Genomic DNA, 14,024 nt, shown 5'->3' on the forward strand with positions numbered 1-14,024 from the left:
AGTATGGACGGTTTTGAGGGAGTTCATGGGGGTTACGGATATGATGTGAGAAATGGAGAAGGTGAAAAGATTTTGGAGTTTGCTGATGGAGCTGATTTGTTGATTTGTAATACTCAGTTATAGAAAGAGGATAATAAGCTTGTTACATACACGTCAGGTGGGTCAACGACAACCGTTGACTACCTGCTGGTGCGTAGGCGAGATAGGAGGCACCTACCGGACACAAAGATGATCCCGGGGGAGGAGGCTGTTTCACAGCACCACTTGGTTATCTGCCACATAAGGGTGAAAGGTGCGAGGAGAGCTCGGCGGGTGAAGTACCAACCGAGAATGAAGGTGTGGAGGTTGAAAGAGGTGACAGTGAGGGAGGCATTCAAAGAGAGGCTGAGTATGGTAGAGGATGATGTGGTTGAGCTTGAAAGTGGTTGGATGTCAATGAAAGATAGTCTGTTGGGAGCCGTTGGTGAGGTATGTGGATGGACAAAAGGACCACCGAGGCACTCGGAAACATGGTGGTGGGATGATGAAGTTGGAAAGAAGATTGACGAGAAGAGGAAGAAGTTCAAGGAGTGGCAGAAGGCGAAGGGTATGGGGGCAGAAAAGGCAGAGCATGAAAGTTACAAGGCAGCCAAGAAGGTTGCAAAGAAAGAGGTAGCAAAGGCACAGGAGGCTTGTAGGAAAATGTTTGGAGAACGCTTGGATTTGGAAGAGGGTCAGAGAGCGGTATTCAGCATTGCAAAGCAGATAGCGAAAGAGACGTGTGATGTGATGGGGGTGAGTTGCTTGAAGGATGAAGTGGGACAAATCGTTGTGGACCCAGATGGAATTAAAGGAAGATGGAAGAGATATACGGAAGTACTGTTGAATGCAGAGAATGAATGGGGTGGCAACATAGAGAGTAACACAGTTTTAGGACCAGCAGAGAAGATAACTGAGAAGGAAGTTGAGGAAGCGATAAAAGCAATGAAGAGTAGAAAAGCGAGAGGGCCGACGGGAGTTGTGGGAGGTATGTTGAAGGCAGCGGGAAATTGGGGTGTGAAGAGAATGACAGAGATCTGCAATCTGGTGGTGAAAGAAGGCCGCATTCCAGTGGATTTGGAACTGAGTACCCTCGTCCCTCCATACAAGAGGAAAGGTGACCCTCTGGACTGTGGCTTGTATCGAGCGATAAAGTTATTGGAGCATGGAATGAAGGTATTGGAAAGGGTGTTGGAGAGGAGGATAAGGAAGAAAGTGAAGATTGACGAAATGCAGTTTGGATTTATGCCAGGAAGAGGAACAACAGACGCGCTTTTTATTGTGAGGCAGTTGCAGGAGAAGTATATGGAGAAGAGGAAGAAGTTGTTTCTTGGGTTTGTTGATCTGGAGAAAGCATTCGATAGGGTTCCACGTGAAGTAGTGACATGGGCATTGAGGAAGCTAGGAGTGGAGGAATGGTTGATCAGAGTAGTGATGGCAATGTACAAAAGAGCACGCACAGCTGTAAGGATGAAGGACGGGAACAATGGTGAGTTTGAGGTGAAGGTGGGAGTGCATCAGGGGTCGGTACTAAGTCCACTAATATTTGTAGCTGTGATGGAGGTGCTGTCTCAGAACGTAAAGGAGGGTTTACCGTGGGAGTTGTTGTATGCAGATGATCTGGTGTTGATTGCAGAAAGTATGAATGGACTGAAGGAGAAGATGAACAAGTAGAAGGAATGTATGGAGACAAAAGGTGTGAAGGTGAATATCGGAAAAAAGAAGGTGATGACAAGTGGTAAAGCATGTTGTGAGGTGGAAAGAACTGGGAAGTGGCCGTGTGCTGTGTGCAGGAAGGGTGACGGAGTGAATTCCATTCAATGTACAATGTGCGCAGAGTGGGTTAATCAAAAATGTAGTGGTTTGAGAGGGTCATTAACTAGTGTGGCAGCTACATTCAAGTGGAAGGTGTGCACAGAGGGAGCTGCAGATGGAGGAAATATTGAGTTGGGTCTTGGAGATGGCGTGAAGCTGGAAGGTGTGAAAACATTTTGTTACCGAGGAGACATGCTGAATGGAGAAGGTGGATCAGACTCGGCAACGGAAGCTCGAGTGAGATTTGCATGGAAGAAGTTTCGGGAACTGAGTGGCGTGCTGATGAGGAGGGGAGTGTCGTTGAAGCTGAAGGGAAAGGTGTATGCTGCATGTGTGAGAAGTGTTATGATTTATGGGAGTGAGACATGGGTAATGGACGTACAGCAGCAACGAAGGCTGGAAAGGGTGGAAATGCGAATGGTTCAGTGGATGTGTGCAGTATCGTTGAGAGAGAGGAAGACAAATGATGAATTGCGAAAGACGATGGGAATAGAGCCTGTGATGGATGCTGTGAAGAGAAACAGGTTGAGATGGTTTGGTCATGTGTTGAGGATGGATGAAAGTGACTGGTTGAGAAGAGTGATGGAAATGAACGTAGAAGGAAGTGGAGGACGGGGAAGACCGAGAAAGACTTGGCTAAAGATGGTCGAAGAAGAAATGCGGGCAAGGGTGTTAGCAAGGGGAGATGCAGAAAATAGGGCAAAATGGAGAACATTGTCATGGGGACCGCAAGACTAACCCCCGCTCCTGCAGGGAAAATGGCCTTTAAATGCCCGTTCTTGTTGTTGTTGTTGCACTGTACACAATTATTTGGTGATGCACTGTACACAATTTCCCCATACACACAGTACATGTACTGTGTGCATTGTCGTTGCTATCTGTGCACATGCTATATATAGCCCAAATATCAGTGTTCAACTGCTTCAGTTGCCGGGAGAGTTTTTTTTTTTTTTTGTGTACAAGGTGGAGGCTCGTGTAAGAGCTAACATTGATCACAAAAAAGACAAACTGACACATAAAACGTAAAACATATCATAAAGGGAGCGGGAGAACAAGATGGAGAGCAGGGACATCGGGAGATCTGTGGGAAGGAGAGGGCTTGTGGAGGAGGAGGCATGGGGGGGGGGGGGTGTTGGGGGTGGGAGAGGTAAAAAAAAAACAAAAAAAACCGTGTACACTGCTCGGACTTCCAGGAAAGAAGTCGGTATTTCAAAAAAGTGGATCTGGGTTGAATTAATGGGGGTAGAAAAGATCAAGGTTTTGCATAAGAGATGGCGGGAGTAAAGAGGAAGGAAAGAGTGAAGGTGAGCAGAGAGTCTTGATTTTCGCAGTTAAACCATAAGAGGGTTGCTGGCAGATCTTGTGCGACCTGTAGGAATATTTGGGGGACAGAGCACAGAGAGAGCTGGGGGAGCAAGGCCGGAGAGGAGTCGGTAGAAGACAGAAAGTCCTCCAATCTGCCTGCAGTGAGAGAGTGAAAGGCCCTCGGAGTTAGCTTCATCAATCTCGGAGGTATCATCATCTCGGAGGTATCATCATCTCGGAGGTATCATCAGCTCGGAGGTATCATCAGCTCGGAGGTATCATCAGCTCGGAGGTATCATCAGCTTCAGCTTGGGAGGGGAAAAATTGAACTTATTGCACAAAATGGTGTATAAATGGCAATGATTTGCAGCATTGCACACCATCGCCATGGTAACCAAGTAAATACAAAATGTTAATTATTTTAAAACGTGTGTTTAAACTATGTTAAAAAGCTGAATGTTCAATTTTTTTACGACTTTAACATATTTTCTCTGTTTTGTTTTGTTGAATTCTGATTCCACACTTAATTTAGTACTAAATTTGAAATTTGATATTTTGTTATTGCTAAGTCACTTATAAGTCAGTCACAGTCACTATGTATTGCTCATAAGCCATGACTTTAATGTCTGCTTTAAAATGACATGGTGCTGCTTTAAATGTCGCATATGGATAGACAACTACATGGTGGACTCTGGGTAAACAGTTCTCCATGAGATCTCTCTCCGTCACAGTGCAGTGGAATGTCAAGTTTGTCATCAGGATCCAAAAAAACACAATTTGGCAGTTCCACTGTTTTAAGGACTCATATCTTCAACACCACTCATACATGGGTTATTGTACTTGGGGAAGCTGAAGTCTAGACAACCATACTTTCAAAATTCAAAACACGAAGGTTGCCCTTGATTTATTAAAATAATTATCATGACTGAAACACAAGGATTTTTCATAAATAATCACAACCAGCCTCGTTTTCAATACATCGCAGATTCCTCACTAATTACGGTAGAGAAGTTAAACTCCTTGACATTGGAGTTTCTGGAGATGATGGGACAATAACTAGCGATTTGATGAAGCATGAAGTCCATGTGCAGCACCTTCTGTTGTGCATTGCGTCCCATGGCAGTCGGGACGATCTCTCTCTCTCTCTCTCTCTCTCTCTCTCTCTCTCTCTCTCTCTCTCTCTCTCTCTCTCTCTCTCTCTCTCTCTCTCTCTCTCTCTTTCTCTTTCTCTTTCTCTTTCTCTTTCTCTTTCTCTTTCTCTTTCTCTTTCTCTTTCTCTTTCTCTTTCTCTTTCTCTTTCTCTCTCTCTCTCTCTGTGTCATCTTTGTTCATCGTCGATTGCTGAGCCAGGCGGTGATGAGTTTGAAGACGCTGCTACCACACCTGTAAAAGTAAATGCTTCTCCTACCTTAGGAGCGAATATCCCACCAAAAGACATTCAGCCTTTGTTATAACATCAGATTTTAATGATCACAATTTTGGATGAACAGGCAACATCAGTCCGAGATGGATGAGATGCTGAAACAGCCAGTCCGCGCATGCGCAATACTGATCGTGCATGCCTACGTCACTTTACCCATGCATCCTCTCCTTCCCTCATTCAGGCTGCTCATTCCCTCTTCCACGATCCTCAAATGAGTAAAACAAAAAACCAAAAAAACCCATGGCTACTCGTAAGTGTGATGACGTCACATGAGCATTGTGGGGGATTGATGGGGGTAGGGAGTGTTCTTACGAGGAAATAACACCTCCTATAAAAACAATTACAATGTAAAAATTCAAGAAAGTTGTTTGAAATAGACAATACTATGTGTTATTATGATCGAAATCGAATGAGGTCAAATCATTCCGCTGTCACCGGCCCATCCCACCACTAAAATACATTCGGTTCTTCTTTCTCATAATAAATAACGATTTACTTATTTCAAAATATAGCGATGCACTGTACAGTGCACTGTACTACGATGTCCGTTCGTTATTTATTTCAAAATAAATACATGCCTACGTCACTTTACATGCCCACGGTACGTCACTTTGCCGGCCCACCCCTCCAATACAAGTTTAACTTTCAACCTGTTTCTCTCAGCAAACGGCCACTTCCGATTTCAAAATAAATAAATAACGATAAATGAAGACTCAGAATCGAAGATTCTAATTGTGCTTGAACTCCTCGTTGTTGAAGTCCAACGGACGCCTACGTCACACATGGAATGTTACGTCACACAGATCGGGTATTGTTCGCAAACAATCATTTCGATGTGGATGTCTCGCGGTGAAGACGTGCGTTCTTCAACTCCCGGGTTTTCATTGAAGATTTTTCGTTAAACTTCTTTATTGAGTTCGAGACGTGTTTATTGACGTTCCAAGATGCGTTTGTTGAAGAAGAAAACACAGCGAAGGTACTTTCACGGGTTTTTCACATCATAAAGTGAATTCTGTCTTTTCATGTCGACTGCAGCCCGAAAAGGTTGTTTTACTCTTCTTCCTCGTGCAGCCGAGTGGTTTGTTTTCTATCAAATTATACATTCTCCGTGTGGTAAATATCGGTAATTTTTATATTCTCCGTGTGGTAAATACCGGTAATTTTTATATTCTCCGTGTGGTAAATATCGGTAATTTTTATATTCTCCGTGTGGTAAATGTCGGTAATTTTTATATTCTCCGTGTGGTAAATATCGGTAATTTTTATATTCTCCGTGTGGTAAATGTCGGTAATTTTTATATTCTCCATGTGGTAAATACTGGAATTTTTATATTCTCCGTGTGGTAAATACTGGAATTTTTTACCTTCTCCTCCGTCTGCCATGACCTTGTTCGTGATCTCTCAAAAGTTATTTATTTATCAACTGTGGAGTGACGTCTGTGGGGTGGTTAATTACGTTTCATTGGATCGTGAGTATATCTATTAATTACGTACTATTTAAATGTAAGCACGTCCAGTACGACAATGTCCGTAATGTACCACGTGGTAACAGTGACTATGTCCATTAATTATGTACATTGTCACTACTGTCTCTAAGACCCCCATGTACCTTAAGACCCCGAAGAACGATGAAGACCTGAAAAAATATTTTATTTCAATTGAATTATATACTTAAAGCTGCAGAACACAAATCGCCTTTTTGACATATACCAAAACCTCCAGTTTAAGCAGGATTTGGACAAAATATTACGCCATCTCGACCAATCAAATTTGATGAGCTCATGCTCTCAGCTTCGGGAAATATCGAGATTCAGACAAAATTCCAGCTCGTAGAAAATACAGATCCTGCTTCGAAAGGCAAAGCAAGATTTGAAAAGACCCTTCCCATTGTCTATTTCTCAGGACTATGCAGAGGAATATGGTGTTTTTTTTCTTTTCTTTTCTTTTTTGCACGCAGCTTGTGTCTGCTTGGCTGCATCATTTTCTGTGGGTATGACTGTGACTGTGCCGCTCAAGTAATGCTCACTTATCAGCTAGCTGGTACTCATTTTGCCGACCTCAGAAGAATGACAGGCTGAATCAACCCACCTGGCGTTAATTCAATGGAACGACAGAGGCTTGAGCTCAGGACCCTTAAGCCAGCCACCTTAACCGTGAAGCCAACACCATGCGAGGTGTTCTATGAACTCCCGAGTTTACTAATGATCACTTGCTGGGGAAGGAAGCGGTGGTGTGAGAGTGCAAAACTTGTGGGTTTTTTGTTGTTGTAGAGTTGTTTAATTTTCATGATGTTGCTTAATATATGTAATGTTTGGTGAAGGGACACAGACACACACACACACACACACACACACACACACACACACACACACACACACACACACACACACAACAGGCATTTTAAGGCCATTTTCCCTGCTAGAGCGGGGGGTTAAACTTGCGGACCCCATTACAATCTTCTCCATTTTGACATATTTTCTGCATCTCCCCTTGTTAACCCTCTTGCCCGCATTTCTTCTTCCACCACCTTCAACCAAGTCTTTCTCAGTCTTCCCCATCCTCTACTTTCTTCTCCAATCATTTCCATCACTCTTCTCACCAAGTCACTTTCATCCTTCCTCAACAAATGACCAAATCATCTCTACCTGTTTCTCTTCACAGCATCCATCACAGGCTGTATTCCCATCATCTTCTGCAATTCATCATTTGTCTTCCTCTCTCTCAACGATACTCCACACATCCACCGAACCATTCGCATTTCAACCCTTCGTTGCTGCTCCACGTTCATTACCCTTGTCTTGCTCCCATAAATCATAACACTTCTCACACATGCAGCACACACCTTTCCCTTCAGCTTCAACGACACTCCCTTCCTCATCAGCACGCCACTCAGCTCCCAAAACGTCTTCCATGCACATCTCACTCGAGCAACCGTCGCCGAGTCTGATCCACCTTCTCCATTCATCATGTCTCCGAGGTCACATAATGCTTTCACACCTTCCAGCTTCCCGCAGTCTCCAAGATCCAACTCAACACTTCCTCCATCTGCAGCTCCCTCTGTGCACACCTTACATTTGAATGTAGCTGCCACACTGGTTAATGACCCTCTCAGACCACTACATTTTTGATGAACCCACTCAGTGCACATTGTACATTGAATGGAGTTTACTCCGACACCCTTCCTGCACACAGCACACGGCCACCTCCCAGTTCTTTCCACCAACCCACTTGCCATCACCTTCGTTTTTCCTATATTCACCTTCAGACCTTTTGTCTCCATACATTCCTTCCACTTGTTCATCTTCTCCTTCAGTCCATCCATACTTTCTGCAATCAACACCAGATCATCTGCATACAACAACTCCCACGGTAAACCCTCTTTTACGTTCTGAGCCAGCACCTCCATCACAGCTACAAATAGTAGTGGACTTAGTACCAACCCCTGATACACTCCCACCTTCACCTCCAACTCACCACTGTTCCCGTCCTTCGTCCTTACAGCTGTGCGCGCTCTTTTGTACATTGCCATCACGGCTCTGATCAACCATTCCTCCACTCCTAACTTCCTCATTGTCCATAGCACCACTTCGTGTGGAACCCTATCGAATGCTTTTTGGTGAAGGGATCTGTTGTTAAAATGGAAAATGCTTTTGATATCTGGTTTAGCGCATTTATGTTAAGATGTTTATTGAAGAGGACTGTTCTTTTTCAGGGAACCAAAGAAGGACGAGTCTCCTGGTTCTCATGATGTCGCTGTGAATGAGTGTCCTCGTTCGCAAGACGTCTTTGAGAACTTGTTAACACCAGTAACTACGCCAAAGAAAGCCACTTTATGGAAGCGTCTGAAGTAAATAATTTTATTTTCCTCCTCTTCGCTTTTTTAACTTTCTTTTGAATGTATCTACCTGAACAAATGTACAAGAAACTGACTTTGGAATCCTTTTCAACGTAGGCTTAAGTGCTCCAGACGCAATAAGAAGCGGAAGAGTTGTGGCACCAATGAACACACTACGTAAGTAAAAGAAAATATCCCTTCGGAATGTCGTGACATGAAACGTACAAGCTCCAGAAATGGTATTCCTTTAACGAAATTTAACCAAACCCGATTGTATCGAGGTCACATTTTCCTCCTTAATTATTTTCTGCCTGGTAGATTGGAGGTTTAATTTTTGGGTGAATGCTTTGAGGTGCGTGCACTGAGTTGTTTCGCCTGGGTTGGAATCTGGAGCCAGATATTTATGGTCATCTTGGTGTTTTGCATGAAGTGCGAAGCCTCGATTTGTGCACCATCCCACCAAATAATGTGAAGCGAGAGAACCATCTGCCAGCGCTGGGTGTGTTCGTGGATGTTAAAGAGCCCATTATGTCTCAGATGGCAGAGCACTGATGTAGTTTTCCAGAGGACCTGGGTTCGATTCCCAGTCTGGGCACGTAATTTTCCCACATGTATCAATTTAATTATTCAATCCTGTTCATTAATAAATTAATTATGTGTGATGTTTCTGCTGTCTCTTCGACCCCAATATACCTGAAGACCCCCTAAGCCTAATACCTTTTGGAACTTGTAAGACCCCCGAGAATCTTTGAATACACCTAAATAAAGACGCATTTGAGCCCTTAAGACCCCTTGAAACACTTAAGACCCTTGAAGACCCAATAAAGAAAGACCATGTAAGACCATAAAGACCCTTTATGATGCTGAAGGCCATTTAGAACCCATAGACATCTAATATCCTTCAGAAACCTTGGACATTTAAAACTCATAAGACCCTTTAGATGGCTGAGACGACATTGACTGCTGATGACTTCTCGACCCTGTGGACCTTCTTGGAACCCCATTAGACCCTCAAGAACCCTTAAGACCCCTTAATCTCCTTACTACCCTTTAAACTTTCAGACCTTTCATTACTTCCGAGACATCTTTTACCTCTACACCATTTTTAGACGTTTTCAGGCCCTTTCGATAATTCCGACCCTTGAGACCTGACATTGCACCCTTTAGATGCCTTTGACCTTTTAAGATCATTGAAACCATTTTGACTGCTTCGAGTTTCGATCCATTTCGACATTTTCAGATCTTTCACCTCGACACCTTTTGCATATGAGACCATTTTAATTTTCAGACCTGGACACATGCAGGTGTGTGGGGGCATGGGGTGGTGAGGGGAGTAGGGGGGGTCATGTGGAGTGGGGAGGAGGGGACATAGGAGGTGCGGAGGCGCGGGAGAGGAGGAGTCCACTCGTTCTTTCTAGACCTTTGTAATATGTGTTGAATATCTTTCTCCTCTTCCCTTTATAAAGGGTGTGGTCCAATGGCACCAAGCTTCTGCCCTGCCTTGACCACGATACTCCTCCTTTTCCCTCTGTCCTCAGCTAACAGCAAATATGTACAGTAATGCATATGTGTGATGAAAACCTCAAATTGATCACTTGGCGTTTTACATCCCAAAAACTTTACTGTGTGGTCCACGAAGCAAAATTATGATTACTGTTTGTCCCAAAAATAATTTTCATGTGTACAGTGTGTCCCAGAAAACATAACGTTGTGGAAATATCACCACTTTAAATTTTCCACCAAAGGTGAGGGAGAGTTGAGCACTCGGGCCAGGAGGGCGAGAGCGCCGATGATATCAGAATTATACCACCAATACTGTCAACCAACACAACAGGTGTTGATGAGGCAATTTATCCGATCATCTCTGCGCTTGCTGAGCACCACATTAATTAAACGAGAGCGGCACTTGATAGAGAGCATCCCTCCACCAGGCCGAACAGTTTATGTTTTGTATCCCACTAATACACCGGATCTGGATTCATCCTTTTCACACATACAACCTGTCCACCAAGTTTCGTCCAAATCCATCCACAACTTTTTGAGATATCCTGCTAGGTATCGTTTTTGGCCCCATCTCTCAATGGTGAAGTATCACTTATAAACATTCGACTAGCCGGATCCGAATCCAGATCTTCACCAAAATGTAATCATTTCGTCCTCCTCACATATACGACCTCTCTGCCAAATTTCGTTTGAATCCATTCACAACTTTTTGAGATATCCAGTTCACAAAACTTTTTGAGATATCCAGTTCACAAACAGACAGAGAGGGGTGAAAACATAACCTCCATCCACCTTTGGTGGTGGAGATAAAAATTCATCCTGATTGGATGAAGTGTTGCACTTTTCGAATTATGACGTCATAATGGAGACATTTTCATTCACATGTCTTATTCCTCATTAGCAGAACTTGGCAATGACCCATGTTTCATTACTGCACGCAATTTGGCGATGCACTCCACACAATTTGGGAATACACTGTACACAATTTGGCGACGCACTGCACACACTTTGGCGATGCACTGCACACAATTTGGCGACGCACTGCACACAATTTGGCGATGCACTGCACACAATTTGGCGATGCACTGCACACAATTTGGGAATACACTGTACACAATTTGGCGACGCACTGCACACAATTTGGCGACGCACTGCACACAATTTGGCGACGCACTGCACACAATTTGGCGATGCACTGTGCACAATTTGGGAATACACTGTACACAATTTGGCGACGCACTGCACACAATTTGGCGATGCACTGCACACAATTTGGTGATGCACTGTACACAATTATTTGATGATGCACTGTACACAATTATTTGGTGATGCACTGTACACAATTTCCCCATACACACAGTACATGTACTGTGTGAATTGCCATTGCTATCTGTGCACATGCTATATATAGCCCAAATATCAGTGTTCAACTGCTCCAGTTGCCGGGAGAGTTTTTTTTTTTTGGTATACAAGGTCGAGGCTCGTGTAAGAGCTAACATTAGAAACTTTCCTCCTTCAAGATGTCTCTGATTCCTTAATATCTCTTCCTGGTTACTCCCTCCTCCGGTATGATAGAAGTGAGCCTCGTCCTGGTGGTGGGGTGGCTATCTTTATCAAAAACTCTCTTCCTCACTCTCCTTGCACTGCACTCTCTCCACCGCACCTCCAGGAGTAACTCTGGCTACGGCTTCCTCTCCGCTCCCACCTTTTGTTCATATGTGTTCTGTACCGTCCTCCAAACAGTGATGACTCCATTTACATTTCACTGTCTGACAACATGGACCAACTTCTATCCACTCATCCCAACTCTCTCTTCCTCATATGTGGTGACTTCAACTGTCATCATGCCAGCTGGTTGGGTGTGGGTTCCTCTCTCACCAGTCATGGCACCTCAGCAAAGGACTTCTGTGACTCACTGGGATTGACACAATCTGTCAATTTCCCGACCCGGATCTCAGCCAATGGAGTATCTTCTCTTCGAGACTTGGTTATGACAAACTTCCCTGCTAATGTCTGCTACTCTTCTTCTGCTCCAATCGTTTCTTCTGATCATGTGCTTGTTAAAGTGGACATCTCTCTGGCCATTCTCAGAGAGCCTCCTCAGCATCGATGAGTCTGGCATTTCACTCAGGCCGACGGGGCCGGTCTTCAAGCAGCCATCAATCATCTGGATTGGTCTCCCATCTCCACTGCCTCTGAGATCAATTCTTCCTGGGAATTCTTCCAAAGCAAACTGCTCTCTCTCATGCACAGATTTATCCCATCTCGTCTTCAGTTGTCTTACCCTTCCTTCCGTCCATGGTACACAGAATCTTGTGGTGAGGCAGTTGCCCTGAAACAACTTGCCTTTGCCTCTTGGAAGGCTAATCCAACTGAAGGCAATCTCAGTTCCTTCCACCAAGCTCGGAACAAGTGTGTGTCTACCTTCAGGAGTGCCAGGAAGCACTATTTCTCCACCCTCAAGAATGAACTCTCAAACCTGTCTCCTTCCTCCAAATCCTGGTGGCGTCTGATCAAATCCGTTTCTGGTGTTTGTTCCCCCTCCATCCCCTCCCTTACCTCAAATGGCCACACAGTTGACACTGCACGTGACAAAGCCGAATGCCTCAACTCTGTGTTTGCCTCAAAATCTTGTGTCCCAAACCCATCTCTCTCTGTTCCCACCTTACCCAGCCGAACCCAACTGCTCCTGGACTCTGTGTCCTTCTCTCCTGACAAGGTGGAGGAGTTTTTGTCACACCTCGACTCTGATTCTGCAACTGGACCAGACGGCATCAGCCCACGGGTCCTAAAATCCTGCTCTGCCGCTCTATCTCACCCTCTCTCTGTTCTTTTCACCCTCTCTTTTGCTCAAGGTCATCTGCCAGCATCCGGGAAATCAGCAAACATTACCACTTTACACAAAAAAGGTGCAAAAACAGATCCTTGCAACGACAGACCAATCAGCCTGCTCCCAATTATCAGCACAGTCATGGAATCCATCATTGCTTCGGATATCAAATCCTTCCTCTTCTCCAATGGCTTGATCTCCGATCATCAATTTGGATTCAGACCAGGTCATTCTACTCTGGACATGCTGCTTCTGCTGTCTCAACAATGGATGGAGGTCCTCAATTCCAAACAGGAAATCAGAGCTGTCTCCCTTGACATATCACGTGCCTTCGATACGGTCTGGCACCCAGCTCTGCTCACCAAACTCCTCTCCTCCTATGGTATCCATGGAAATCTCCATGCATGGTTTGCAGACTTCCTCTCTGGTCGTAGTCAACGTGTGGCCCTGAATGGATTTCTCTCATCTCCCCTTTCTCTTCAGGCTGGAGTTCCCCAAGGCAGTGTTCTGGGCCCTGTGCTTTTTCTGGTCTTTATCAATGATCTCTCCGACTCTCTGGAAAATCCTCTCTATCTCTTTGCTGATGACTCCACTCTCTGCCGCTCCATTACTCTTCCCTCAGATCGGCAGTCTGCAGCCTCCTCACTCTCTGAAGACCTGGACAAAATCACAGACTGGTCAAACAAGTGGAACATTTCTTTCAATCCTGACAAATCTCACACTCTTACTATGTCTCTCCGAAAAGATCGACTGGACAACCCTCACATCTAATTTCTCAACATTCCTCTCCAAGACGTTATGTCGCTCAAGCTTTTGGGTCTCACTATCTGCCATGATCTTTCTTGGGAAAACCACATTTCCAAGCTGGCCTCCAAAGCCAGTCGCCGACTGGGCATCCTCCGTCATGCGAAGTCCTTCCTAGGCACACCTGAGCTCCTCACCACATACAAGGCTTTCATCCGCTGCTCAATGGAATACTGTTCTCCCCTATGGGCCGGTGCTCCTGCCTCACGCCTAGCTCGGCTTCACGCTGTTGAAACCAAAGCTTTCAGAATCATTGGAATCTCCCGCGATGAAGATATCTCTGAGGGCCTTTCACTCACTCACTGCAGGCAGGTAGGTGGTCTTTCTCTCTTCTACCGACTCCTCTGTGGCCTTGCTCCCCCAGCTCTCTCTGTGCTTTGTCCCCCAAATATTCCTACAGGTCGCACAAGATCTGCCAGCAACCCTCTGATGGTTAAACTGCCGAAATCTCGGCTCTCTGCTCACCTTCACTCTTTCATTCCTCTTTTCTC

This window comes from Myxine glutinosa, chromosome 6, assembly GCF_964187855.1.
Source record: "Myxine glutinosa chromosome 6, kmMyxGlut1.1, whole genome shotgun sequence".
NCBI lineage: Eukaryota > Metazoa > Chordata > Myxini > Myxiniformes > Myxinidae > Myxine > Myxine glutinosa.